Source organism: Coffea arabica, chromosome 8c (assembly GCF_036785885.1).
Source record: "Coffea arabica cultivar ET-39 chromosome 8c, Coffea Arabica ET-39 HiFi, whole genome shotgun sequence".
Classification (NCBI taxonomy): Eukaryota; Viridiplantae; Streptophyta; class Magnoliopsida; order Gentianales; family Rubiaceae; genus Coffea; species Coffea arabica.
This window is the reverse complement of record NC_092325.1, coordinates 33934833-33950929: the sequence shown is the minus strand read 5'-3', so window position 1 is coordinate 33950929 and position 16097 is coordinate 33934833.

Sequence of the window (16097 nt, the reverse complement as noted above, 5' to 3'; positions counted from 1 at the left end):
AACTTTATTATTCAAATGTTTGAAATTTTTTTTTCTCAAATATAATACATGTAAGAAAATAAAAATCTTTAAAGAATACACTTTCAAATATATAAACACTTTTCTCTTTCTATCTTTTGAGACAAAATGTATTAGAAACAATGAATCAAAAGATTTTTAAAATGCTCTAGACTGGCATTTTCAGATGGATTTTTCATTCTTTTTTTTACATTGTAGGATCTGCCCAAGAATCAAGTAACACTTGTAATTTTCAAAATTTTTCAGACCCAAAAATATTATCAGATATAAGAAAAATATTTTTACCTTGTTGAAGCAACTTTTATAAATGCAGGGGAGAGGGAAAAATAAAAGAAAAATACCCAGAGTTAATAAGCAAAACTGTAAATCGGTATGCATGTCCTATAGGGGAGCCCTTTTATGCCAAGGGTTGACCAAGTATAAAAAATGCAATCCTCTGGGGTAGGCACCATACAATACCTGATGGGTCCGATCGACTTATTGAGATTCAATTAGAGACAATTTTAAAAAAAACTGGATAATTGGAGTGACAAGAGACAATTTGTCCTAACAAAATGAGGACAAAGTCCGAATGGATTGATTGCTTTGATTGACACATAAAATGATATCAAAATCAATTTAGTGTGAAAAACTTATTTTTTAAGAATTGAAATGTCCCGACTAGTTTTTTTTTTTTTTAGTGAAACGGATCGAATGAAATTGATGGTTTATTCAAAATTGATTTGATCACCCCTAAAATGGGGTAAACTGGTCAAATGAATTGAATAAAATTGATGATTTACTCAAAAAATGAAATTAAAAATGAGCAAAATTGTATGGAGTGGATAGTCTATCCAAAAAATCAACTTAATCATCTTAGATGGAAAAAAGGGGGTGAATGGAATTGATGGTTTATTTGAAAGTTGACTAGATTGTCAACCCATTGGTAGTTTCAAAAAATTCATTGTGATACATTAGTCTATGAGCCTTCTAAAGTCAAGATTTGGCTTTGACATATTTATCATCTCAATAATGAGGAATTATTTGTGAATTTCTTCAATTTAATGTCCTTTATGCAAGGAATTTTATCAACTTTGACAAAATAGCCAAAGAATGATTATTAGAGACTCATATTCTAATACACAAAATTGTTTCATCATCTTCAATGCTATCAACATGGAAATGACCAGATCCTACCTTACCTTGTGCACTACCCCTTTGGATGGTACAAAATATAAACGTATAAGTCTCATTGGATTATATATCCGAGACAAAAGGTGGCTTGTTCCTAACGGGGGATTTCCCGTGCGGCGTTCTTTCTATGGTTAATGCATGATGACAATTTATTAAAGCATATTAAATATACAATGAAATAATTGAAATATGACCTAAAAGTGCCCCATTTAAATGCCGAGGTAAGCCTAAAATGATGTGCAGTACATATACGTATGTAATTAACTAAAATTTAAACATGCTTGATATAGAAGGCGGTCTTATCCTAAATGAGTATCATGCCAGGACTCTTATTTCTAAAATTTGTGTATGTAGAAAAAGAAAAAACAAGAAGATGTTAACTCAACAAGTAACATATAACACGTTGGGACAATAAATGATACAAGAATGAAAAGCAAAGAGAAAGGGGTGGAATCCCTCCCCTCGTGTCTAGTGTTATTAATCGGGTAAGGTTGACTCTATCTTAGGTAATTTCTAATATGGATGCATGAGATTTGGCTTACTAATGCATCTAAACTTAATAAGTTTTCAGACTCCCAAACCTTCAGACAAAAGGGCGGAGGGTCATCAATTTCAAGGCCTTCGATCGGTGGCTTGAGTGATCCCTTAGGTACCGCTATGGGCGCAGCAGCGTACACCATCCGCATACCTAAGGAAATCGATTCTAATCCTACAAGGAAATGTGGGATGGCACCCACAAGAAAATAAAAATACGGTAAAAAGCAATGCATGCACGTATGAGGTGCTTCCTTTTGAGTGGAGGGATTAACATTAAATGCACGTGAAGGCTCTAAGGTAAAATTTCCTATCCCAAATCCAAAGCGTGATACGAATAAGCAAATAAATAAACCATTCATCACATACACGAAATATGAGGAACGAATACGAGTGTGAAATGCAAAACATCCTAAAAAAAGAAAAATGCAACCTAAAACATCAAAATTTGATAAAAAGTGTTAAAAAGAGAAAAGACAACTAAACCAAGTGCTTGGACTCTCTAGCGTCCCCAGTGGAGTCGCCAAGTTGTCGAGTTCCATTTTTCGCGATGAAAATAACAATAAAGTGTGAGGTTTATAAAAGATGTGATTTTATTTTAAAACAAGTTAAAAGGGACCTAAAATGGGACTTTAAAAAATGCGACAATTTGGGTCCAAAAATTTAGTTTAAAAGGGCTTTTTTAGAAAAAATAGGAGTCACCACTTGGTATGGAGTTTTGGTGTGCAAAGTCACCCAAAAAATATTTTGACAAAAATAAAATAAATCAAAACCCTTTTTGACAACTCCAGGTCTTTGAAAACAAGAGAAAATGGGTTTGGGAGTCACGGTTGAAGATTGGGAAGGCAAATGTTCAATTGATTCAAAGCTAAGGCACCCTTTCAACCTAATCTAAGCTAGTTGTAAGGTTTAGTTAAAATTTTCCTAATCTAACCCCTAATTTTATCATATTTGGATGTTTCCTACATGGATGCAAATTTAAAAATATCGAAAGGGACAAAATGTTCATTCAAGGGTTTAATTGAACCAATCACATTAATTGCGAAGGCCAAAATAATTTCTTGAAGGTGTCACGAGTATGCAGATGATGAAATTAAAAGTAAAGAAAAGAAATTAAATTATATACATAGATATAAGTGAGCAAAGAAAAAGGAAATGCAACATAAAGGGTACGGGAGGCAAAAACTCGTGACATAATTTTCTTATACAGGGATTAATGGGATATTTAAACTGAAAAGTTATAATCACCTATATCCATGTTTGAAAAATAATTATCCTAACATGAACAAGCAAATGAACTAGCTTAAATGAGATGCAATTATAAATGACATGATTAGCACCTATAGAGGATAAAGAATAATATAATTGAGAATATCATGCAAATGAGAAAAAATCCTAAAAATGAAAATATGCATGAAAATGTAGTGAATAGCACACAAAGATGAATCTAGGGCAAGACAACCTAAAGGGTCTAGCATTGGACTAGCCCATTTCTAAAAATCTTTACTAGCGTTGGACTAGCAAGTAAGCGGAGGGAGAAGCCACAACTTGTGTTGGACTAGTGTGGTGACGTCATGCATTAACAATTCATAGTGAAACAAATAAAGCATAAATTAAAACAAATAAACACATAAGAGCACGTAGCACATAACACGTACACATAATATCTAGATGCCAAAATTCTAAGAAAAGCGGATAAAACACATAACACATAAGCCACATAAACATGCAACCTATCTATTATATCGGGGAGCGCCTAACTACAATCTAGAAGGGAAAAATATAATAAAACAAATCTAATTATCTTATCTATTACATTTTTGAGGTATTTAAATGCCTCTCGAATCATTATAAAAATTAACTAAAACATTTATAAGAAAATTTGAATGAATATTTAAATCAAATAAATAAAGTATATAAAAATATATAAACACATAGGAACACATAGGAACGCATAAGAGCACGTAATTGACATTGAAATAATAAAAATAAGAGTACCTCCCGTTTGAAGTGGTGACTAAATGGGGTCAAATTGTCTTATTTATACTCACAATAAACAAAAGGATTATGACACCAATTTAATTGAAAAAGAAAATAATATTACAAGTACTAAATTCACACTAATATGTCAGACGTAAAGAAATTTAAGCAAATCTAAAAATTACAAGTTAAGTATATTCAAAAGTAGCATAATTAGCTATTAAAGAAAAGAAACAATCATAATAAAGAGAGTCAAAATTCATCAGTGACTGAATTGCAAAAAATTGAAAAAACTTTTGGGGATAAAAATTATATTTTCCAAAGTTTAGAGGTCAAAATTAAATGAAAGATAAAAATTTAGGGACCAAAGTACAATTACTATAAGGACCTACATGAAAGAAATTTAAAATGTTCTGGGTCGCAGTAAAACTACTCCAAAGATCAGGGGCTAAAGCACAAATCGTAACCAGATCTTCTTAAGAAAACAGGCCACTGGGCCATTATTTATTTCTTTGGACCGAAAACTACCTAAGCCCAGCCGAAAGTCCAAGCCAAAACACACAGGCCAGCACGTCTACTATCACTCAAACCCAACCAAAAATAAAGCATGGGTCTGACCTTCTAACCCAAATCGAAACCCAAAAGAAATAAACCAAAATCCATTTTCAAAACCCAACCAAAACTAACTCTTGGCCCAACCGAAAATAAAACATTAGCCCAAACCATTTTTCTTTCTTTTCTTTCTCCTCTTTTTCTTCTTTTCTTTCTTCTTCTTCTACCGAGAAGCTGAAGCTTCTCCCTGCTGGCGGCCATGGTTGCCTCCAGCGGCGCCACCACTGAACCGCCGCCAGCGACCTCTCCGATCACCAAATTTTCTCAAAATACACCCCCTCACTCGATTTTTCGCATAGGTTTCATTTCCGGAGTTATTTTTTACAAAAAAAGAAAGAAAAGTTGTCAAATGGCCAAAAAATAGTCACGGTTTTATTTTTTTTTTAACCCCTTAAACCTTCACCAAAAATCATGAAAATTATACTACAACACTCTTACAACTTCTACAATACAACTATGATTTTTTTTTGACAAGAAACAACATAAAAAGGGTAAATTAAAGCAAAAAACAGCCCCTAAATGAAGAAAAATACTTCAATGCCTTTAAAGCTCAAAACTCCAAAATATTTAGATAACCCAACATTTTCAGATCTTTGCTAGCTAATGGTCATCCATTTGAGCAAAACATACACGCCAAATTCACTCCTTTGATTCGTTTTTTCATTAAGACATTTTTTCAAATATTTGGCATGCATTCACAGCACCGCTTTTTTTTCCCTTAATTTTATGCAGGCTTGTCCCAAAAACTTCAACAACACCACAATAACAACAAAATCAGTGAAAGAAATAGACAAATAGGTAACCAAAAATGTATTTAATCTAATTAATTAAAAAAAGAAAAGCTGGAAAAAATACCTCAATGAGGGTTATGGTCCCTTGACCAAAATTTGAGGAAGTTCCAAGCTCTAATTGTCCAACCGATAGCTGTCCCCCTTTTTTTTGTTCTTGTTTGAAGTTGTGTGTGAGTGTGTTGGGAACCAAAGAAAGGGCCGAGAGTGGGGAGTGGAGAATGCTTCTTTTGTTTATTTCCTCTTTTGAGGGAGAGAGCCGAGAGTTAGAGTGAGGGAGATTGAGTGCCTTTTTTTTCTTCTTGTCTGTTCTGTTTTTTAGCCCCGAGAGAGCCGAGAGAGTGAGTATTAGGAGAGAAGGAGAGGAGTTTGTGTGTTGGATTTGCCAAAAATGATGATTTCTTAACTAATGAAAAGAAAGGTCCATGACAATTGAGTGTGGAATGGGTTAATAGTTGTTTTGGTAGGGAAAATGATGAAAATGATTTTTGATTTTCTTGATTTTTCTCTTTTGTTTTGTGTTTTTTTTTTCTTTTTCCAAAAACAAACCTACAAAAATGAGAAAATCACACATTAATATATATAATAATAATAATAATAATAACTTATCAAATAGATAAAATTTCAGGAAAACATTAAAAATTGACAAAAATTTGGTGTCTACAGCATGTAACAGCAACATATCTAAAAAACAAGTATTAAGATAAGATCAAGGATAATCCAAAATTTGATTTGATGGTGTTGAACATTGACATCAAAAGAGATTCAATGATCAATGTATCAATTAAGGCAAAAGATGTGATGCTTGACACGGAAATGGAACAATATCGAAAGTTGTGGAGTTATGCAACCACTATTTGAGACACTAATCCTCGAGGCATTGTAAAAATTCAGATTGACAGTCAACTGATGGTGTAAGAGGGACATTTGAAGGGTTGTATTATTACTTACATGCATGCAAGCAGGGTATCCTTGATAGTTGTAGACCAATAATTGGTCTGGATAGCTATTTTCCGAAGACTGCATTCAGTGGCCAATTACTGTTAGCACTTGACAAAGATGGCAATGACAACATAGTGCCTATAGCAGTTGTAGTGGCAGAGGTAGAGAGGTACTACTCATGGAAATAGTTTATGGATTTGCTACTTGCTGATCTGGGCCTGGGGAGGGATAACATCCCTTGAACATTCACCTCAGATAGACAGAAACGGCTTGTACATGCTATGAATGAATTGTTTCCAGATTGTGAACATATGTTTTGCTTGAGGCTTATGTATCAAGATTTCAACTAAAAGTTCAAAGGAAAAGAAATGAAAGGCATGTTCTAGGCTGTTGCAAGTGCTGGCAACGAAATGGACCAGCAAGTGGCAATGAATAAACTGGAAAAAGCCAACAAAGATGCTGTTGGGTGGTTGAGTAGAATTCTACCAACTTTTTTATCTAGAGCACATTTTAAAGGAAGTTGTAAATGTGACATTTTGGTGAACAACCTAAATAAGTCATTCAACAACTACATTTTAGAAGCAAAAGAATTGGAATGCTTGAATAGATAAGGAGGAGGTTGATGCTCATGATTCAGAAGAAGAGATATGGAATGCAAAAGTTTCAAGGAGAAATTTGTCCTAACATTGCAGAAAAGATTAACAAAAATCAAAAGTTGAGCAGGACCTTTTGTTGTGACATGGGATGGTGGTCACAAGTGTGAGGTTGACTGTGGTCCAAGAAAATATGTAGTTGTTGATTTGTAGGAATAGATGTACCTATGGTTATTTTCAATTAACAAGTTATTCTTATGCCCATGCATGTGTAACAATAGAAGCATGTGCCTATGCAGTTCATTCATTGTCACTTTCCAGTCCATTTCATTGCCAACATTTGCAGTAGTCCAGAACATGTCTTTCATTTCCTTTCCTTTGAAACTTTTCATTGAAATTTTGGTACATATGCCTCAAGCAAAACCTATGTTCAAAATCTAGAAACAATTCATTCATGGCATGTACAAGCCTTTTCTGTCTATCTGAGGGATGTTATCCCTTCCTAGGCCCAAATCAGCCAGTAGCAACTCCAAAAACCATTTTCATGAGTTGTATCTCTCTATCTCTACCACTAGAACTGCTATAGGTATCATGTTGTCATTGCCATCTCTGCCAAGTGTGGTCAGTAATTGGCCACCAGCAGTATTTAGTAAATAGCAATCTAGACCAATTATTGGTATACAACCATCAAGGAAACCCTGTTTGCATGCATGTAAGTACTAATATAACCTTTTAAATGTCCCTTTTACACCATCAGCTAGTTTGTCAATCTAAATTTTTACAGTGCTTCCAGGATTTATGTCTCAAATAGTGGCTACATAACTCCACAACTGTTGATATTGTTCCATGTCCGTGCCAAGCATGAAATCTTTTGCCTTTCTCTTCGCTCTACCAACCCTAGCAATTGATACATTGATCATTAAATCTCTTCTGATGTTAGTCTTCAGCCCCATCAAATCAATTTTTTTATTATCCCTGATCTTATCTTGACACTTGTTGCTCAGATATGTTGCTGTTGCATGCTCGTTTTATATTCTCTAATGCACACATGGTCACCCTTCAAGAAATTTATTTGAAAGGTTGATTCATTTTGAATTGGTATTGCACGAATCCTCCAGCTATAGCCCTTTGCATATTTGGTAATAATTTTCTTGGAGTAGTTTTCCGCCCAAAAGCTTTATATCCCTCTCTAACTAGCCATTCACATAACACAAACCTAAACACCCGAAAGTTAGTAAACTTGTGCCCAACCTGTAACGACCCCACTTTTTCTTAGGGCGAACCCTAGGATTTCGGCGGGCCGCCTGCCTAGCGCTCGTTAGAACTCGATACAAGTTGAATTTAAACTTAAAGTTAATCAACCAATAAGAAAATCAATGTAAACAAAAGTCGCTTCCTTCAAATTGTCATTCAATTCTTACATCACAATGTTTCCAAAAGATGCATCAAATTTCCAAAAAAATACAACTACCCAAAGTTGACTAAATCATTTACATCCAAATTCAAATCAAAATATAATCAAGCCAACTTCTCCAAAATCTTTCCACTCCCAGTTTCTGTTAAGAAAAACAAACTACGAGGGTGAGTTAACGCTCAGTGAGGCCAAGAAAAAAAAACAGGCAAGCAAGCAAGTACAACAAGTATTAAACTTATAAAAGAAAGGCAGTCATAATATTCATGTAATTCACAAAAGAAAACAAGACACAGTCATTAAAGGATACGAAAGCTCTCAGGAGCTAACTCCACATTGCTTTGCCAAGGTCATGATCCCAAAATTTCAAATATTGACACTCCGTCAACCAAGCAAGTATCAAGTCTGTAGAACCCCACTTTTCACCAAATTTCCGTCCACCGTTACACCCCCTACCGGGCCCGAACGTCAAACAAGTTTTTTTGATATTATTCAAGTATATCCAAGTCAAGTATATGTCCAAGGTTCACCAAACTCCTCAACCAAACCCTTGTTAGCTTGAGTTGAATGGCTAGCCATTGGTTTTAGGCGTTTCCACAAGTTCACGTATAAGTTGACGAGATTGCTCTCAAATCGACGCCGATTCAATCACAAATATAATTGTCAAGTACGAGCAGGTCAATTATCAAGTCAAGTAAAAGAGAACGAATGCGATAAAGTACACACTCGTCTCGACAAGTCCAATTCACATATTCAACAAGAAGTAGTTCAAGTATTATGCAACAAGTCATGCACTTGACACTCACCAATTTCAAAAGCAAGTGAGCAAGAAATTCCTTTAAAGTTCCTCGCCAGAATTCCTTTCGAACCCCTCTTGAGCACCTGAAGAAATATTTGTAGACACCAAAATTTTACCAGTTTTTATTTATTTATTTAGTTATTCATTCTTTTCATATTTTTCTTTTTATTTTATTTTTGTTTCATTTTATATTTCTTGAGAAAAATCATTTTAGAAAATTCAAAAAAAAAAAAAACGTGCGCGTGTGCACCACGCGCGCACCACCTTCTTCACGGAGCTGGTACAAAAACCAGCAAATAGTACCGATTTCCAGCTGCCATTTTCCACCCATTTTTGGGCATTTGTATTTCCCTTTTAACCCTTCAGTACCAAACCACATAACCCAATCCCAATTGACAAGAAGCTTCTAAATTAAAAGCCATCTAATGGCTTGAAATGGACCAAAAACGCAGTTCTAAATCTCATCCTTAGGTGCTAGGTTTTGGGGTATTTGAGTGCCCATAAAAAGGCTCCAAAAAGAACGCAGAAGGTAAGAGTGGCGGCGGAACAAGGAACTGAGAGAGAAAAACAGAAAGAAAGAAGAAAAAGAGTAGGAGAAAGAGAGAAAAAATTTTGCAGAAAAATTTTTGCAAAAAGAGCTGATTTTCAGCCATCTTTTGACTCAAATATCTCCTCCATTTTAGCTCGGTTTAAGAAAATTTTGATTTCTACTAAATCTACGACGTGAGAGGGTCGACTTTTGTTCAGAGACTCGGTGGAAAAGACGACTGTAAGTTATTCGAATCCGGATCCAAAGTTGCAGCTTCAACACACGCGGCTCAACCCGCAACCTGGTATAGAGCTCCGTTAGATCTGCTTCCATCGGAGTTTTTTCCGCTCAAATCTGGTTCTAAGGCTTCCTTAGGTAACCATAACTCTCTTTCTTGCTTGGTTTAACACATTTTATGAAGAACAAGACCCTTTGGACGTGGGTTTGGAACTTTGTTGCTGCTGGGTTTGTTTCATACTTCTACCATGCTTGACTTCAGATTATTTTCGTGATTACGGCCTGTTCCTGTTTATGTTTAGCATTGGGTTGTGAAATAAAGTACATAAGTTATAAGAGCTAACTTGTTTGGGAACTTGTTTCGTGCATTTGGTGAAAATGAAACCCAGAAATGGTGAAAAGAAAGTTGCAGAAGAAAAAATGTTGAAGAAGAAAGTTTCTTCGTACAGGCCGCATGTTCTTTTTCTCAAATTACATTTTGACCCCCAAAATTTAATTAATTTCACTATGGCCCAAATATTTTCACAATTGCACCAATTTTGCCCTTTTAAAATTTTAATCTTCTTCTGATTGTGATATGTGACTTGTTGTGTAGATTAATCTTGGGATTTAATGCATGATTAAGGTCCAGCATTTTTTTTTTAGATTTATTACTTTCTTGGATTAGTAAAATAGATTAAGACTTGGGTTAATACTTTCTTAGGGTTTCTTGGGGCAGATTAATGTTGAGAATCTGGTTGGGTTTAGTAAATGGGTTTGGTTTAATTTACTTGGGTTTTTCGCTTGGGCTTAGGAGGTAATAGCCTACACTTTCTAATTGGGTTTGTTTGGGGTAAGATTATGGTCTGGCCCGTACGTTTTTCTTGGTTTTTTTGATCCGGCTTAGGGAGCCTTTGGCCCAAAGAAAGAAAAATGGCCCAATGACCTGATGTTCTTAAGGAATCAGAAAATAAATTTGCAAATAGGTCCCTATACTTTTAAGTATTTTCATTACAGCCCTGAAAACTTTTAATTTTCTTCAATTAGGTCCCTAATTTAATTACAAACAGGTCCCTAAACTTTATTTTATTTAATTTTAACCCCTAATCTTTATGATAATTACTAATTGGCCCCTAAAACTTTCTTATTTTTGCAATTAGATCCCTGACAGAATTGTTGTCTTAAATAGAAGTAGCTTTTCATTCTTAATTATGAATTACGCTCCATTTGAACACTTCAATTGATTGATTTCATGCGTATTTCTATTTTTTTGAATTATGTGTTAATTAAATTGGTGCCTTAATGATTTTTGTTAATTTTGGAGTTAAATAGGGCAAATCCACACCCCAATTAGTTACTACGTCAAGGGAGGTATATTCTCGTGTTATTTTAAATCTCCCTACGTGCTCCTATGTGATTTTTTATGTGTAATTGCATGCCTCTTAAATGTTTTTTTTATTATTTATTTATTTATTTCATTTATTTATTTATTCACTTTATTGGCTTTAGTTTTGTGTATTTATTTCAATCATTTGAAAGGCATTTGAATGCCAGAGTTGTAATAGTTAGGAGTTTATTTATTTGTTTTTTTATTCCTCTCCCTCTTTAGATTGTAGTAAGCATTCTCAAGTGTAATAGATAGGGCTTGTGTGCTATGTGCTTGTGTATGCCTATATGCCTATGTGTTCAATTGCTTTCCCTAGGTTTCTGCATCTAGATAAGCATGCTTATGTGCTACGTGCTATGTGAAACTATGTGCTTTGCATGTCTATTTGCTTTAGTATTATACCTGATTATGTGGATGGAATGCACGTTACCGTGGCTAGTCCAATGCTAGTCATGGTCTTCCCCTCGAGCTCACAAGTCCAATGCTTGTGAGAGAGCGTTAGTAAAGGGCTAGTCCAATGCTAGACCCAATAGGACCGTCCCTCGCTAGTACATACTCGCATGCCTTCACTACATTTCATTCATTTTTCCTTATAGTACTTTACATTTTTACATGCTCCCCTAACCCTTTTCCCTACACATTTAGGGTTGCATTCTCATTTTAGACTAGCTCATTTGCTTGCATAGGTTAGGGAGTCATCCTTTTGGTAAGGGAAATAGACGAGTATGGCTACACATAGCCTTAGCACGCTTGTTTCCTTTCTAATCAAAAGGTAAATTAATAGTCACGACTTTAGGGTCTCCCCGTACCCGTCTTGCTTTGCATTCCTTTAGGGCTCATGCATTTCATATTATCATATACACACTACCATTTTTGACCACTATCACTTCACACACTCTCACTTTCTATACACTACCACTTTTTACCACTATCACTTCACACACTTTCACTTTCTACATATTATCACTTTACACACTTTACCCACTATCATTTGGCACCCTCACTCTACACTTCACACACCATCACCTTATAAATTCTCACTTTGCACACTATCACGTTACCCACTATCACTTTGCACTTTCACTTAAAAAAAATTCTCATTTTGTACACTCTCACTTCACTTTACACTCTCTCTCATTTGTACACGTGCACTTTTTGCACCCTCGCACTTTACACACTTGTACTTTGCACATTTTCGCACCTGGCACTCGTTTTACACTTAAAAGACATTTTCAGACTCTCATTTTTTTTTATTATTTCTTGAGCATTCATTTGCATTTATTCGTGACCTCTTTGAGGTTTCACCATTAACTATCACAATTTATGTGATTAGGACCAATCGAGCCTCAAAAGAGACATTTTATCCCATTCGAACCACTCATTAGATTTAGGATTGCATTCATATTAGTTACATCCAAATACAATACATTTTTTGGTTAGAAATTAAGGAAAATTATGACTAAATCACGCAACTAGCTTAGGTTAGGGTAAAAGGGTGCCTTAAATTTTGTCTTTGCCTTCCCTTTTATCAACCGTGACCCCCGAACTTGTCTCTCTGATTTTCGTAAGTTAGGAGTCATCTAAAAAGGTTTTTACTTCACTTTTTTCAAAAATTACTTTTTGGGTGACTTGGTACACCCCAACTCAATATCAAGTGGCAACTCCTGCTTTTTCCGTTTAAAAACCTTTTTAGATTATTATTTTGGCCAAACCGTCGCATTTAAAAGTCCCATGGCCTTTTCCTTCATTTCTCACATTCACATCCTTCACATATTTCACACACACTACACATCATGATTTCCAAACGACTTTATTCATTTTTCTTTATTTTCAAAAAATGGGGCGCGACAATATTAACCAACCATCACTCACAGGTATCCTAGGTCACTTGGTATACAAGAAAGAAAATTCAATTGCTTAGAACTTAGGACAACGCTTCAAAAGTGTTTTAATTCATCAAAAATCGGATTTAAAAATGAAAGTTTAAAGTCACAAGAAAACTTGTATCATCCATGAAATCAAGTTTGAAACGGACTATCAATCTCATAAGAAAGTTGGAAGTTCTTAAAAGTTCATTTTGTTAGAAACCAAAAATTTCCAGCTTTATGCGACAACACTTGAAAAATCATATCTTGAGTTTGGTAAATCCAAAAATTGGAAAATACCATTGGAAACTAGATTCAAAGTATTTAAACTTTCCAGAAGACACTTTTCCCAGATTCCAATCAGAAATCATTCAAATCTCAGCTCAAACTTGTTGTTTTATTAAAACCGGTCAGAAACAGTCTTGATTTTCAGTAAAGTTTGAAAATGCGGAAAAATTCACAGGAATTGAATTAATCTCTGAAATTTATAACACAGAAAAAACTTCAAATCAAGTTTCAAACGCAACAAGAGGAACTCAATTTGGATTTTTCAACACCAAGATATAACAGTTTTAAGAAAACTAGTTTTTGCAACCTGTTCCGCAGATTTTCAGTCATAAAGCTTCAGCACAATTTCAAAATCAGGCCATAACTGACGCTACACAAATCCAAATTGGGAATGGTTTATGGAATTGAAAACTAGATTCAAAATGCTATAAATCATCAGAAGAAATGGTGTTCAAATTCTTTTCACAAGAGGGATGAAATTGAGCCACAAGATGCAGCTGTATAATTTTCTCGAGTAAACAGGTGAAGCAAATCAGTCCACTTTGCCGGTTCGCTACGGCTCACTCAAAATGAATTATTAGGGGAATTTTATACCGTTGGAAAGCTCTTGGTGTCTAGTTTCAAATGCAGCAAATGACACTTGATTTTAACTTTTGTACAAAGATTTATGTGCAGTCAAAGAGCCCCTGGTCGGCTGGCCTGGCAACCTTTTTAGTTTTCTTTCTTTTCTCAAAACTCAAGTTTTACCCAACCAATGGAAACAATTTTTGAAAGATAATTTTTACATGCACAATACAACAAGCATTTTTGCAGCCATTTGAGCAACAAAATTCGAAATTAAAGCAAGGGAACAAGACAACAAAATTTCGGTCATCCCCTCCCCTTGATTTCTTCAAGTTTTCTCTCCTCTACCAAGCCAAATATCAAGCCATAACTCACAAGATTAGCAACCAACAAGCAAGAATTCTCAAGTCCTCTACCTAGAAGTTTACCTCAAGGCCACTACCTAGGATATAAAGTAAGAAACAAGAGTTTCCTCAAATCCTCTAACTTAGATTTTTTGTTAGGGTTTTCAAATCCATGCAAAACAACTACTAACCATTACTAATTCTTGTAAAAATTAAAGATCAAAAGAGATGAGCTTGTTACCTCTTCAAGCTTCTTGAACCCTAGTTGGAGACAAGTTTTTGTTTCACCAACAATCCACCAAAAACCTCCACAAGGCAACAACTTTCCTCTAGCTAGAGCAATATCCAAAGGTCTTGAGGTTTGGGTATGAATTTTTGAGCAAGATTAAGGCCAAAAGTTGAAGCTTTTTCTTCCTTCTTCTTGAGCTCCAAGTTCGGCCAAGAGAGAGAGAGAATGAGGGAAGATGAGGTTTTGATTTGTGGTGTAAAGGTAAGAAGAAAAGCTAATCTTTTGTTTGGTGAGAAAGTCAACTTTGAATAGTGGTGTAATAGTGCCCTGCACTACCAATTTCCTTCTTGTTTGCTACACTTAAATACTAATTCTCCAAGGTAGTTCCTCTAACACTACAAATACTCATTCTTACTAGTTTAAAATTAATTCTCCAAATCTCCGATTAGTCGCGCCGGTGCGAATTTTGAAAAATTTTGATGCGTAAACGATAAAAATATAATTTAAGTAAAATTCATGCTAAAATAATAAAATGAAATAACACCAATGCAAATAATTTTAAAATAGACTAAATTAAAAATAAAAATATGAATCCTTACACAACCATCAAGATTAAAGTCAAGACAATCATTCTCTTCTCCGCCATCATATCTAATTCTTGTCTGACAACTCTTTATCTGGAATCACAGGTTCTTGCCAATTCTCTTCAATCACTTTGTCATTCACTAGCCTTTTTCTATTTTCTCCCAAAGCTAGTTCTTCTACTATTGCCTTTTCTCATTCAACTTTTTAGTTACCTTGAGCTATGGCAGTGCTTAATGCTTCATCTTGTGATGAAACTTGAGATAGCTTTTGAGCTAAAATTTGAGATGGAATTTGTTGAATCACATTAGGCCCTCTACATACAATGGTTTTACTAGCCTTTTTCTTCTTTGCAACCCCATTCTTAGGAAGACTCTTTTCATCTTTTTTCCCAACAAATGAAAATATGTGCAGAGACAATTTTAGGTAGGTTTAATGCCATCAGATTTCTCCTTATCTCCATCAAAATTTTGGTTGTCTCCTTTCATGGTTCGCCATATTGGCCGATACCGATATGTATCGGCAGAGTCATAACTGGAACGGAAGGAACCAATACGATACCGATCTTCAAATCGCGGATATTACCACACCCACAACGAGTCGCTCTGAATCGGCCGATATTGGCCGATTCGAATCTGTGATGCATGATATCGGCCGATATATTCGAATCAACTCGGAGTCGACTTGGATATTTTTTTAAATTGTGCCTTATTTGATATTTTCTAAGTTTAGTAATTTTTTCAAAATTTTGGGAATATTTCATGTGCTATAATGTGCGTATCACCCGATATTCAATCGATATGTTACGACGGATGTGGAACAACCGAGATTGCGACGCGACCGCGACTCGCGATGGCGAACCATGTCTCCTATAGTATCTTTGTTGGGTGCAAAAATTTCTTCATCTTCTATTATTTTCAAACCCTTCGTTAATCATTCAGGCTCTTCATTATCATCAAATATCCCTTTAGTGTCCTTTACCTTACCAACACTTGTAACTGTTCATACCCCACCATCATTTGTAGCAACTATACTAACAATTACCCTATCATTTTCATGATCTTTTTCAAATGGCTCATCCCTTTTGCAAGCATAAATTAGCCTTGTTGGTAGCTTCCAATAAGCTGCATTCATCAATTTAATATCATCATTGTCTCTAATTGGATATAGGCGCCATCTAAGTCAATTGTTGGGGCACAAAACCAAAAGCTAACTCTAGTTGTATGCTCTTCTACGTTTTTAA